At 37.2% G+C, this 15,034-nt stretch overlaps 1 protein-coding gene across 2 annotated transcripts in view; it reads right to left on the bottom strand.

Annotated features, from left to right (window-relative positions):
- The window catches only part of COL24A1 (collagen type XXIV alpha 1 chain), a 425,611-nt gene that overhangs the window by 397,304 nt on the left and 13,273 nt on the right, over window positions 1-15,034 (bottom strand). Inside the window, exon 1 of one of the 2 annotated variants that reach the window (XM_029227744.1) lies at window positions 7-68. The exons of the other annotated variant lie outside the window; for it this stretch is intronic. The gene's annotated coding sequence lies outside the window, so the exon portion shown is untranslated. Of the gene's footprint in view, window positions 1-6; window positions 69-15,034 lie in introns of those variants that run through there. 2 annotated transcript variants of the gene reach the window in all.

Raw genomic sequence — 15,034 nt, 5'->3', positions numbered from 1 at the left:
ACACACCCACTTCGGAAATCTAGTCCGTGCGAGGGGACCGGTGGCAACTGCAGGCGCTCGGCGTTGACTGACGCCGGCTGCTTCCCCTGGAAGAAGTGGAGCCAAGCAAATCCGGCTGGTGTTAAATTTCACCGCTCACTGACTTGCAATGACGTCACCAAACGTAGTGCACACCTCCCCCTCCGCCCCGCAACCTTCCCCCCACCCCGCGCCCGGCTGGGGCGCCCCTGTCCGCAAGCCCCTGGGCCCGCCGCGCCTGGGGCGCGCTCGCAGCCGCCCAGGCACAGCTCCGACCCTCTCGCTTCCCACGCTGTACTCCCTCGACATTCCCGAAGCTTGTAGGTGACTAGTAACCTTCCTCCAAGTGTCCATGTACCGTTTCCTTTTTCAGCAGTCCCCAATTTGATGTTTTCTCTCTTGAGTGTCTCCCATTCCCCCTTTTCTCTATCCTCTTCACACACACCTTCTGAAATCACATTTAGCTCAGCGGAGTCCTTCACTGTCCTCCGACTCTCTTGCTTTTTTTTGCAGCTATGCTTGTGGCTTACGTCGTATTATTAATTGACCGCAAAAAGTTCTCATTAATTCCTTTCCTCCACTTCATTCCTTCCTTTCAGTCTGTCCCCGTACTACTTTCTACTGATTTTTCTCTCCTGTAATCCACTTTTCTGCCCTCTGCCTTTCTCCTGCTTACAAGCGTGGACTAATGTTCTGCAGTTATGCAACAAAAGCATAGGAACACACCTCGGCCTTACCAATTTGAATACCTTCTCCAATTTTTGTAATAAATTTCTTTTTCTATGTAAGTCCCCATTCTCTCCACAGCCTCTTCATACTGAGAAGTCTACTTTGAAGAAAAAAAAAATTTAAATTCTGCTTTTATCCTTCTCATTAATAAGACTGGAAATTCCAGAAGGCCAGGGACCTATTATCTTGCTCATCATTGTATTTTCAGCACCTAAAATAGTATTTGGTATGTCTGTTTAATAAATGACTGCTGTATACCAGTGAATATCATTTCTCCAAGTTTCCCTTGTCTATACTGTGCACCATCCACAGCTAATGACCCTTCCACAGGCTGAAAGGCATCCCGCATTACATACACACTATAAAAGTTAAGGTGACCATATTAATGAATGGAAATGACTGGTGTGGCCCTTGGAATCTGGAGGATTTTTTCCTCTAAGAACACAGTTTAATCCATCTTCCTCTTCCTCAATTTTTCAACTTTCCATCTTGAAATGATTTTAGATTTACATAAAAGTTGCTAAAAAAGTAAAGAGAATTCCTGTATAGCCTTCATCTGACTTCCTCTAATGTTAGTATCTTACATAACCATGGTACAATGATCAAAACCAGGAAATTAACACTGATACAATACCTAATCTATAGACCTAATCTATAGATCTTATTTAAATTTTGTCAGTTTTCCCAAATGTCCATTGTCTTGTCCAGGATCTCATCTAGGATCCTGCACTGTTGTTTAGTTAGTTAATTAATTAATTAACAAAGATATTAAATAAATTGCCATATCTCCTTAGTCTCCTGCCCTCTGTGGAATTCCCTGTCTTCTTTAATCTTTCATCATTTTGACAATTTTGAAGAGCACAGGTCAGTCATTTTGTAAAAAGTCCCTAAATTTGGATTTGTGTGATGTAGTCCCATGATTCAGGTTTTGTATTTTCAGCTAAAATACCACTGAAGTGATGTTGTGCCTTTCTCGGGGCATCGTATTGAGTATACGTAATGTTGATGTATTTTATGACTAGTGATGCTAACTTTGATCACTTAGTTAAGGTGTCACATGCCAAACAGCCACTGTAACTACCTGCCCCCCCCAACTTTTGTAACAAATAGCCACGGCTTTCTGGAATCCTCCTAGAAACCCAGTATCAAGGGAAGATATTCATTCTTAACCTGAAGAATTTCTACAGTATTCTATTCCTACAGTATATCTATTTTTGACTACTGGTCAACTAAAAAATGACAAGTAATTTGGTTTGGTGGAAAGAATAGACTATGAATTAAGCAGATCTCAAGTAACTCACCCAATTTCTGTCTCCATTTCCTCTTCAATTACTTAAGGATTAAAAATATTTTTTTTCTGTTCACAATGTTGATCAATATTTGAAAGCTGTATGAAATGGAATTATCATTAAAATGTATCTCAGGTTCTTTGAATATAAGAAGAGAATATTTGCTAGTTAGAGTTACTAGAGCCCTTTTCATGCAGAAGCATCCAAAGGGTATGCATACCCTCAAATAGAGTACATTTGATTGTGGGAGAGGAGGCATTTGCCCAGTAAAAAAATAAACAATGTAAAGTTTAAATGACATAGACTTTTTAGGATGGTAGAGTTCAGCATAGATAAAATTAGTTAATACAGCTTAACCAAAGACCATGGGATTTAGCTGGGCCTTGAAAAGTGAAGAGGATTTACATAGGTGGAGAAGAGAAAGACAGTATGCTTAGAGGGACTTCCCTGGTGGTCCAGTGGTGAAGAGTCTGCCTTCCAGTGCAGGGGACGATCCCTGGTTGGGGAACTGGGATCCACATGCTTCGGGGCAACTAAGCCCGCAGGCCACAACTACTTAGCCTGTGGGCCTCAGCTATGGAGCCCACATGCTCTGGAGCCCGCATGCCACAACTAGAGAGAGAAAACGCTGCACACCACAACTAGAGAGAAGCCCACACGCCGCAACGAAAGATCCCACATACCGCAACGAAGATCCTGCAATTAGGACCCGATGCAGCCAAAAATAAAAACAAATAAATAAATAAAATATTTTAAAAGAAGATAGTATGCTTAGAAATGTTGAGTAGGAGGCTAATAGCAATTGAACAAGAGGAAGATATCTGAATTATATTCAGGGGAAAGGAGTAGATTCATCAGCTTGGGTTACAGGTTCGTGCATTAGAAGAGAGGTCGAGGGCAAACTATGGAAGTCCCTGAATGCCAGGATAAGGGTTCATTCAGTCATTCAATAAACACTTATTGTGTCACCGACTATGTGCCAGGAACTCTTCTAGGCACTCAATTACATCAGTGAACAAAATGCTTGAAAATTCTTCCCCTCATGGAGATTACATTCTATTGTTTAAATTTAATCTATGGGCAATAGGAAACATAATTAAAGAATTTTAAACATAAATGATTATGTTCCAAATTCCCATTTTAAGAAGACTGATCTTAACGTCAGATGCTAAGATTGGAAAGAGAAGGCTGGAGGGAAAGTTCGGTGTAGGTATTGAAATATGTTTGTACTGTGAACTATGGTAGGAACAATAGAAAAGCTAAATGAGAGAATTGTTATTAAAAGGAATCAGGAAGATCTGATAACTGGTTAAATTGGGAAGGGAAGAGATATAGATGAAATTTCAAGTCTGAATGATTAAGAAATTATGCCATTGGCCAATGGCAAAAGGAAGACAACTAACTCAGTTTGAGACATACTATGTTGAGATCTTGGTAGGACACTGTTTTGGAACTACCCAAAGATCTGTTGGAGTTAGAAGCTAGACTTCAAGAGAAGGGCCAGAGCTAGAGTTTTAGACTTCTTCATTATCTGCCTAAAATGGTATTTGAGGCCTTGACAGTAGAGTCTGTTTTCAAAGATGTGAATATTTTAGTGGAGAATAGAGAGTCAAGGACATAGACTACAGAAAGTGGGAGGAAACAATATAGAACTAAAGGAGCAAGAACAAAAAGCATACAGCATTATTAAATAAGAGTACAGGAACTCAAAAACTAATAATATAGCAAATCCTTCATAATGCTTACTATGCATGAGTAGTGCTCTAATTATTTTATATATATATTAACTCATTTTATTTTCTACCAATCCTGTTAAGTAGGTACTACTTATTATCCATTTTATACAGAGGAGGAGAAAAAGTTTAGTTAAATTGCCTGAGGTCAAAAAACTGGTAATGAATATGTAAACTCATGCAGACTGACTCTGGATAAAGTTGATGTTCTCAATAATTCCTCTTTCTGCCATTTTTCCTTCCTCCCTCTGTCCTTTTCTCTCCCTCCCTCCCTTCTTTTCAAGATATAACCATTTCAGGACAAGGGGCTACTGAAATAGAATATAACCTTCTGCTACAGATCCTCATAAGGATATAAAATTCAGTATATGATGAAGGTGGCATTTCAAAACTCCACAAATAAGATCTGTTTTACAAATAATGCTGAAACTACTACGGGAAAATAAATTTATCTCCACCTCATGGTGTACAACCAAAGTAAATTCCAATGCATTAATGGGTTTATAAAAATATTTAACTCTGTGAAGATTTAGAAGTAATTATATGTAAAAATATATCTTCTTCAGAGTGGGAAAGATTACATTTATTAATTTATCTATCAAATATTTATTGGGCAGCAATAGGTTTCAAACACTGTTCTAAGAACTAGGGAGAAAAGTCATCAGACAGACATGCCTGTTCTCTGGGACTTGTAGGTTTTCAGAAAAACAGAAGTATGATTTAAAATTTTCAAGTGGTAAAATAAAAAAAAAATACAAATGTCACCCAATATAAACAAATGAAGAAACAAATGGAAAACTGGGGAAAATATTTGTAGTGCATAGCAATTAATCTCTTTTTATAAAGCATTTTATGTTTAAATAATTATAGACTTATAAAAAGTTACTAAACATAGCATGAAAACTTTCCAAATACCCTTCCTCCTATGTTCCCCAAATGCTAACATTTTACCATGTTGACTTTATTACTTCCTCCCTCTTTGCCTCTCTCTCTCTCTCCCAATTGTTTGAAAGTAATTTTCAGACATTATGCCACTTCACCCCTAAGCACTTAAATGTGCATTTCCTAAAAACAAGGTTATTCTCTTCCACAGACACAGTTAAATTATCAAAATCAGGAAATTAATATTCATACAGTATTATTCTTTAATCTACATACCCATTCAAGTTTCACCAGTTTTCTCCCTACATTGTAGTAAACCTTCATCTTTCCTGCTTCAAGATCCCATGTTGCATTTAATTGCATTTAGTCGCCTTTAATCTGGAACAGTTCCTCAGTTAGGGTGACCAACTCATCTCTATTTTTTTTTTTTTTACATCTTTATTGGAGTATAATTGCTTTACAATGGTGTGTTAGTTTCTGCTTTATAACAAAATGAATTAGCTATACATACACATATGTTCCCATATCTCTTCCCTCTTGCATCTCCCTCCCTCCCACCCTCCCTATCCCACCCCTCTAGGTGGTCACAAAGCACTGAGCTGATCTCCCTGTGCTATGCGGCTGCTTCCCACTAGCTATCTATTTTACGTTTGGTAGTGTATATATGTCCATGCCTCTCTCTCACTTCGTCCCAGCTTACCCTTCCCCCTCCCCGTGTCCTCAAGTCCATTCTCTAGTAGGTCTGTGTCTTTATTCCTGTCTTACCCCTAGGTTCTTCATGACATTTTTTTTCTTAAATTCCATATATATGTGTTAGCATACAGTATTTGTCTTTCTCTTTCTGACTTACTTCACTCTGTATGACAGACTCTAGGTCCATCCACCTCATTACAAATAGCTCAATTTCGTTTCTTTTTATGGCTGAGTAATATTCCATTGTATATATGTGCCACATCTTCTTTATCCATTCATCTGAAAAACAAACAACCCAATCCAAAAATGGGCAGAAGACCTAAATAGACATTTCTCCAAAGAAGATATACAGACTGCCAACAAACACATGAAAAAATGCTCAACATCATTAATCATTAGGGAAATGCAAATCAAAACTACAATGAGATATCATCTCACACCAGTCAGAATGGCCATCATCAAAAAATCTAGAAACAATAAGTGCTGGAGAGGGTGTGGAGAAAAGGGAACACTCTTGCACTGCTGGTGGGAATGTGAACTGGTACAGCCACTATGGAGAACAGTATGGAGGTTCCTTAAAAAAACTACAAATAGACCTACCATATGACCCAGCAATCCCACTACTGGGCACATACCCTGAGAAAACCATAATTCAAAAAGAGTCATGTACCAAAATGTCCATTGCAGCTCTATTTACAATAGCCAGGAGATGGAAACAACCCATCTCTATTTACCCAACTTTCCTGCTTTCATCACTGAAAATGCCATGTCCTGGGAGTGCCACTCAGACAGAGGAAATCTGGGACGGTTGGTCACTTCATGACCTTGATACTTTCAAAGAGTTTAAGTCATTTTTTAAATAGAATATCAAGACCTTTAATACATGAAGATTTCTTATAATCAATAAGAAAAGAGATGAATATAGCAATGTAGAAAATGGGCAAAAGGAATATGCAATAAAGTTGGCCCAAAACATATTAAAACATTTAATGAACGCAATTCAAGAAGTGCAAGTTAAAATAATTAAGCTCCCATTTAAAAAAAAAAAAGAGCAAATGACAAGGATTTTTAGAGAAAGTATAACATCCAACATTGATAAAGGTAGATTGAAGCTGGTACTTTTATACCAGCTGGAGGAGGGTAAATTAGGTAAAACTAGAGGAAATTTGCCAATACGGATTAAGAAACTTTAAAAGCTATATTTTTTGATCAGTGATTTTGATTCTAGAAATATATTCTGAAGAAATAATAATCAGATTCGCCTATGAAAACATATGCATAAGGATGATTATCACAGTATGATTCTATTTCTACATAAACAAATTATGGTACATTCATATAATGTAACATCATGCAACAATGAAAAAATAATGTTTTGAAAGATATTTCCTAACACAAAATTCTTAAAATATTTCAAGACAGGATGAGAAAATATATACAATACAAAATATATGGGTGTGTACAGTGTATATTATTTATCCTAGAATACAGACTTAAGGGAAATATACCAAAGAATTAATAGTAGCGTAAATAATTTCTGGGTGGTGAAATTAGTGATGATGGATTAAATTTTATCCTTTCTTCTTTTTTATTTTTCTATTTTTATTTTTTACAATAAGCATGTATTATTTACATAAATCAGAAAAAAAACTAATAAAAGTTTCAAGATTGAAGGAGATAGTTGGACTGACTGGACTCCTGAGGAGTATGCGGATGGTTTAAAATAACTAACATTGGAGAATACGTTAGGGAAGAAGCTAAAAGCTATAATACATGGATTAAAATGAGTTTGTGTAGCCAGAGAAAGGCAGATCCATAAGTTGAGCTGGACTCTAGGACAACCAAACAGGTAGTCAGATACAGACTTGAATAGTCATGCCAGGAGAAAACTCTGCATTTTAAATGTCATGCTGCCAAGTTTATCTTCAAAAACCTCTGGTAACTTTTCCTCCATAATGTGTAAAAGCAAGCTGGAGCCCACTACTGGAATGGTCTTCTAGGACAGGTAGAATTTACATTTGAAATTATAAAATGACAGGTTTACATGCCTCTATCCAGAAATAAACTTAGTGTTTTTCATATTCAGTACTTCTAAGGCTAATTTTCTACTAACTGGATATTAATTTTCTCAAAATCATGTAGTGTAAGGGGAAAGGTTATTTTACTGATGAAAGGGATAGGCTGAATGGAAGTGGACTACAGAGAATCCACAATTAGGTTGCACGGCAACTGACAAATGTTTGCTTGAGTATCTATGGAATCTGATTTAGAAGGTAACTTAGGAGTGAAGAGGCTGAGGAAAGAACACAGTAGAGAAAAAATCAAGTTTTTGAATTTCAAATGTAAGGCAGGACATGATATACACTTTTCCTTTAGAACATTTGAGTAATAGTTAACACTTGGAAGTATTAAAGGGCCAAATAGAATGTCTTGCTGCTCTCGTGTTTCGTTATATTTTTGGTTCTTTTATAATAAGGTTTATGTTCCCCATCTGAAATCAGCGCTACAATTTTCCAACAATTCATGTCATATCTTTAGTGTATTTGACATGAACACTCATACAAAATGCTACAGACTTACAGAGAACGTAATTTACGGAAACGAGTGATGCAATAACGTCATCAAGATGAGAACAGATTGTGGATAGCTATCTGCCTGCAGCGACTCATTAGAACTGCAACTCCTACTCATGATTCTGTATCAGCACTTTCAGTTTCAATTCCTCTCAGCTTACTAAGAACATGAGAAAATTCAATATGGAATTTTGAATCGTATCTATTTGATCTTTTTCAACAATTTCAAAGTGAATAGAGGTCCCACACTTTTTCAAAGAAGGCAAAACAAACTAATGGTAAGAGTATTTCTTGAGGTATAGAAATGGAAGAAACTTTTCCATACTTTGTAATAAGATTCTTGCAACAATAATGGCAATATTTATGAAAGATCATAAAAATATTTGCTATTCCATGGAAGAGGAGGAAAAGTTAATTTGCCGGTCCAGTCCCCCAAATTAGTAGGGAAGTAACAAATGTCTACAGCTTCTGGCACATAATTGAAAGTCTTGGCATACTTTAGTAAGGGGATATCCATTTTTGCCAAAGTAAAAATTTAATATAACCCATATCGAAGTCTGATTAGTTCCATGAGATGAAAAAGCAAAATAAATATTTTAGCATGTGTATAGAGTTCAAGCAATCATATTCAAAATTATTGTGATGATGCCAAGATTATTTGGATTCTGCACAGAGGCTGACTAAGGGCCATGTGTGGTGCTTACTTTCAGGTATTCTGATTGGTGAAGAGACCTGGAGGAGCAAAGTGAAGCTGGGATAGGAAGACAAGAAAGGAACCGATATTCCCAAGCACCTCTATGTAATGGGCACAGTTCTAGGTGCTTTAACATATCTAATGTTACAACTATCTCAACCACCCAATGAGGAGATATTATTATATTCATTTTCTAAGTAAGAAAACTGAGGCCCTGAGAGTTTATTTTCCAAGGGCATTCAGTTAATATATAGTAGAGCCGGAACCCTGGCTCAGATCCATCAAATTCTGAAGTCTGTGCTCTTTGGAATCCAACAATTCTCAAATTTTAGTGTGTATATAAGTCACATGAGTTGCTTTTTACAAATTTCTGAATTTTATGTCTAGAGCCTCTATGCTTGAGGTGGAGTTCAGGAATATGAATTTTTAACCAGTATTACAAAAAACTGTGATGCAGATAGGCTAATGATATGTCCAACCATTCTTGACTTAGTTACTGAACACAATACTTATTGATTGCCTGTAAAATCTTTTAATGAGTAAATACTCTTATTCATATGTACCTGGACAGAATAACTATGGCTTAATTAAAATTCCATGCTTAGATATTTATTGAATGAATGAATAAAGAGTGGCATGCCTACTATGTTCCTGGCAATGTTCTAAGACCTGGGGTCATGAAGATATATGGCATAATTACTACTCTTAAGGAGCTTATAACCTGCTAGGGAAAGAATCTAGTACAAAAAACAAACTGATATATATGATAGAAAAAAAGAAAGAAAAATCAACTGGTGATATAGGGCAGCTGAGGCACAAAGGAGATAGTACACAATTCTATTGAGAGTGAGTGGGAACAGGTAAAGCTCAGGTCTTTAAGAATGAGTATCTGCCAAATAGACAGGAAAGTTCAAGCCAAGCTTGGACTGCCACGTGAAAGTGGCAGTGCAGGCAACAGCACTGAGGTACAAAAGGCTCTGGCACATGATCAGGGAACTGCGGTTGGAATGGCTACAATATAGTGATGAGGCTGGAAAGACCACAGAGTATCTTTCAGGAATTTGGACTTAGCCTAATTTTCTTCTCTATCCACTAGTCTAGAAGAGTCTTTTATACTAGTGCAAATGGCCATCATTCCTTTGAAACTGAGAAAATATTTGAGAGATAAATGCTTAAACTTTGCTCATTTTAAAACAGCGGTCCCCAACCTTTTTGGCACCAGGGACCGGTTTCGTGGAACACAATTTTTCCACGGATTGTGGGGGCGGGGGGAGGGGATGGTTCAGGCGGTGATGCGAGCGACGGGGGACGATGGGGAGCGGCAGATGAAGCTTCCTTCGCTTGCCCGCTGCTCACCTTCTGCTGTGCGGCCCGGTTCCTAACAGGGGGTTGGGGACCCCTGTTTTAAAAGATGGGTCCTAGAAGTTGACTTCTTTTTGTGTTTAGAACATGATGCACCTTAGTTAGAGACACAGACTTTGTTAAGGTAATAAGGGATGCTTACTCTGGCTGCAATAACCAGGCAGGAGCCCCAGGCTAATAGCTGGAAGGGTTCTTTACCTGCGGGCTTTAAGAAGGTGACACAAAGAGTCATAAAAATGACTTAAGAAGCACTTTGGGATGATAACTATATATGCTTGTCACATAGCTAACTAAGGCGTGTTTATATATAATAGATTACGAATGACAAAATCCTCAATCCCTCCTCACTAGGGAAACTGATGAAAAACCCTTAGCTTGGATGGTGAGAAAATGTTTCAGTTCTGATACAATATATATTTCCTGTCTCTTACCACGCAAGCTTTGTTGATCTTCTTTGCTGCCACTATTTCCTTCTCAAGTCTGTTTATGCTAGGATCTTTCTCCTTTTGTTCTGGTCCTTTATTCTCAGTCTCATGAATTTACTCAAATGTGCATCTAAAACAGTTGGCAGAATATAATCTTCCTTTCTTGGTTTGCTGGTCCAGAAGCTAGTGAGCTCTACATAATATGTTCTTCCACGTGGATGCCCAGGCTCTTCAAGGTGCTTTGAGCCATGCGGTGCAGGAAGAGTGTTTTATTCTGACTTTTGGTGGGAAGTGTAACATACTTATTGTAACATACTCTTGACACATTTTGCATAATACTGAGTCCACCATTCTAATCCTATGCGATCCCATTCCCTTTGAGCAGAATCTCAAGGTTATCCAATTTGATCATTTCACACCTACTGTAGCCTAGTTTCCTGCTCAAAAACAAAAAACAAAAAACCCCGGAAGTACCAAAAACTAAGATGAGCCCACTGTCTGTTAATGAATTATCTTTGCTATCCGAGTTACCTGTTTCTCATCCCTCCCATGTAATGGCTCATTATTCTAGCCATTTAGCACAGATTCTATGTTGTTCATTTGTGAAGTGAACTAAATGGAGGCTACCAATTAAAAGGTAGCTCACTTTTCTCTGGCAGGGAACCTTAATCAGTTCTAGGGTCATAGCCAAGAGACTAGGATAATCTGAGTCCAAACACCAGACAAAAGGGACACATATGTACAGCAGAGTGTCCCACTAAGTACTCTATTTTATTTTGGTCTACCCTTCGAACAAATATGTATGTGTGTGTGTGCATGTATAAAGTTTAAAAAAATTTTAAATATGGCCATAGGGATGTTTGTTACAATGGGCAACATGCCTTATGTAGTCAAGTGTTACAGTGGCACCACCTATACCGCTGAAGTTCACAATCTGTCAATATTTCCATTTTTAAACCCTTTCTGAATGAACTCCAAAAGCTATACAGCATTAGCGGAGAGCCATTCATTTTCAAACATATATATAAAAAGTTAAATTAAAACTGGAACTTTGGAGTTTGCCTTTGAAACTTTAGGGATTTCTCTCCTGACCCCTCCCTCTTTCCATTAAAAAAAATAATTATGGATAAAGAAGATGTGGCACATATATACAATGGAATATTACTCAGCCATAAAAAGAAACGAAATTGAGCTATTTGTAATGAGGTGGATAGACCTAGAGTCTGTCATACAGAGTGAAGTAAGTCAGAAAGAAAAAGGCAAATACCGTATGCTAACACATATATATGGAATTTAAGAAAAAAAAATGTCATGAAGAACCTAGGGGTAAGACAGGAATAAAGACGCAGACCTACTGGAGAACGGACTTGAGGTTATGGGGAGGGGGAAGGGTAAGCTGTGACAAAGCGAGAGAGAGGCATGGACATATACACACTACCAAACGTAGTAAGGTAGATAGCTAGTGGGAAGCAGCCGCATGGCACAGGGATATCAGCTCGGTGCTTTGTGACCGCCTGGAGGGGTGGGATAGGAAGGGTGGGAGGGAGGGAGACGCAAGAGGGAAGAGATATGGGAACATATGTATATGTATGACTGATTCACTCTGTTATACAGCAGAAACTAACACACCATTGTAAAGCAATTATACCCCAATAAAGATGTTAAAAAAAATAAAAAATAAAAATAATTGCTGCAAACAATGTGCTCCTGATACCAGATGTGGTAGCATGCTGGAGATAGAAGAAAGACTGATTGGGGGAGAATTCTGTAAAGAGATATATATTTTCTAACCCTCTTAATGCTATCTCCAAATAAATTTCTTTACAGACCTATTATTGTGGAGCCATTTTACGGGAGTAACAGGTATTTCAGGAGAGAAAGGAGAATTTCTACTCAGATTTACTTCTCCTGACTCTCCTCGGCAATTTCCTTCATTTTTCACAGGACAAAATTCTAGTCTAAAAGTTGTTGGGGAAAAAACAAAAAAAAAAGCAGCTTAATGTTACATCGTTTGTGTGATGCTGCTCTAGATGTACATAAATAAAAGAGTTTTCAAATAAAAGTTTTAAGGTATGTTAACAGATAATCGAGGTGCTTAGAATCATATTAGCACCACTAAATGGCATCTCCTAATGTGAAAAAATTTTATCAAGAAATAGATCCTTGAACGCGAGTACACCATGTGTGTATATAAGTTTTTTTAAAAAAAATAACAGTACCATATAAGAAATATGACATTATTAGTACCTTTAAGCCTCTGTGTGTCCCCCTCCCCTCTATTGCCATACCCCTCCCCTAGTCACATTTCTAATATTTTTAAAAAGTTTTAAGATTTAGGCTGAAAAAAATGTGTTGGCAAGTATACGAAGGATTACTATTTACTTAAACGCTTACGGTGGGAAGTTTTGTGAGAGATTATTTCCTTCCCCACTAGAAGTAAATGCTTTGTTTTTTAGTTTCAATCACTTTTTCAGTCTGTCCATGGCTCCTCCTCTGAGGCCCATCTAGGTCCTTGCTTGGAAACGGCTCTCTCATTTCTGATCTCTCTGTGCCAGCCCTATCTGTCTGCCACAGTTGTTTCCAGGCAGACCTGAAAATAAGAGGAGTGCGTGATTAATAGCAGTACTCAATATAACTACATTTGATTCCATTGGCTCTCATCCAATAGGGAAACTGAAACCAAATGATTATATTTGACCCTCTTGTGCTCTAAAATAAGATTTCCAACATAGTCACACTTTTATTTATTCAAAGACCTCAAAGGTTTCAGATTGGCAAGAATTCCAAGATGAAATTTTCTAAATTTACCCTTCGAATTGCACCTTCTAAAATTATTTTCCCTGACATAAAATTCATAGGCTTTAATATTTACTGTGATATAATACATCTCCTATTTTGCTCAAGAAAATATGAAAGCTTATACTAATCATATGAGCTAATCATGTAGAGTTATTTCCCTTCTATTTTATTTTTTGTCATGTTTGCACACAGATTATTAAGTCAAAATTCTTTTCCTGTGCACCTGTAGAGAGTGTGTGTGTGTGTGTGTGTGTGTGTGTGTGTGTGTGTGTGTGTGGAGAGAGAGACAAGACTCAAGAACAAATTTCTCTTTCATTGCTGCTCTTTATTTAAGTCTATTTATCCAGCTCTTATTTCCACATTTTAAATTTAGGAAGTAAGTTGACTGGAAGGTATTAGTTGGATCACATATAAATCATTTCTCTTCTCAGAGAAAATTTTAGTCGTGTTTAAAACCCCTTTAAGGGTTCTAACAGCTCTTTAAATTAATGGAATAGTTTGTGTCAATACTGAATAAAACTAAATGAAATGTAAACACACTTTGATGCTTAAACTGTCTCAAAATTAGGGATTTAGGATAGTATGTGCCCACTGTTATCACTGATCGTTTTCTTCTCAGAGATCAGTTTTTTTAATTTCCCCACCCTCATTACCACTATTTCCAGTGTGTAAAACAAAATATCTGTAGCCTAGGGCCAGAACAATATATTTTGGAATATATAATCAAGAGGAAAGTATTTAGAATTCCCTTAGTGCCAGCCCAAAAAGTATGGAGCATTACTTTGGTTAAAGAAATACTGTGTGGATAGAAAATATTTAGGAAATACAAGAAATGGAAAGAATTAGAGTGTGTCTTCAAGGATAACCAGCTAATTCTAGGAGAGATGGATGTTCTTCTTAAAAATCTTTGGTTTGAATAAAATGCAAAAGAAACAGTGTTGGACGGCAGTAGATGAATTTCTCCCCCATCAGCATTTTATAAATGAAGGCATATGAAGGGCAGGATTTTTAAGCACATGGTCCAGATTGTATAAAGGACTGTTTCCATTATGTGAAAGTTGAGTAGCATTTGAATATCATGAATGAATATCTTCTTTGGGTGGAATGCTTCTTTTAAATACATTGTGATATTAGTCACATTTATGGAAATAATGGATGACGGTTTCAGTATTATATACACATCACCTTTGTTACATGATACTTCTGAAAGATTCTGCCAGCTCTGTTACTTTGGGCTTGTGAAATCACATAGGTTTTTTAGGAAATCCACAGGAGTGCGTAAAATCCCCTGCCCACTCTGGATGAATCAATTTTCTTTTCGTGTACCTATATTTCTATAGGTAGGTCTATAGCTTATAGCTGAAAAAGTCCATGTGTTTGCTATAGGAAGTGTGGTCTTAGCCCAGTATGGAATCAAATCCTGGCTTTGCCACTTAGAAGGCATGGGATCTCAGGTACATTATTTAATCTCTCTCAGCTTCAGTTTTCCCGTTTGCAAAAGAAGGGTAATACTACTATTCATGTTCATGTGGGTGCTATGAAGATTAAATGAAATAATCCATGAAAGGTGCCAAATAATCTCTGGCACATAGCACATGCTCAATAAATGTTAATGTCTCCTAACCGTCCTATGAGGTCTGCAATCCAGGTACTGTTTATCCCAACTTTACAAATTATGAAACAAACTTGAAGACAAAACTAAAGTCACAGAGCCAATGACTGGCAGAGCCATATTAGGATTGCAGGTCTTCCTGATGATGATAATAATAACAACAGTAGTATCATTATTATTACTATCATTAGATAATTACTCTCATGCTTATTGGTTGTTTGACAT

The sequence above is a fragment of the Monodon monoceros genome, unplaced genomic scaffold (assembly GCF_005190385.1).
Source record: "Monodon monoceros isolate NGI ecotype Baffin Bay Population unplaced genomic scaffold, NGI_Narwhal_1 Super_Scaffold_18, whole genome shotgun sequence".
NCBI lineage: Eukaryota > Metazoa > Chordata > Mammalia > Artiodactyla > Monodontidae > Monodon > Monodon monoceros.
The sequence above is the reverse complement of the archived record's forward strand: the minus strand, read 5'-3'. Positions and strand labels throughout refer to the sequence as shown.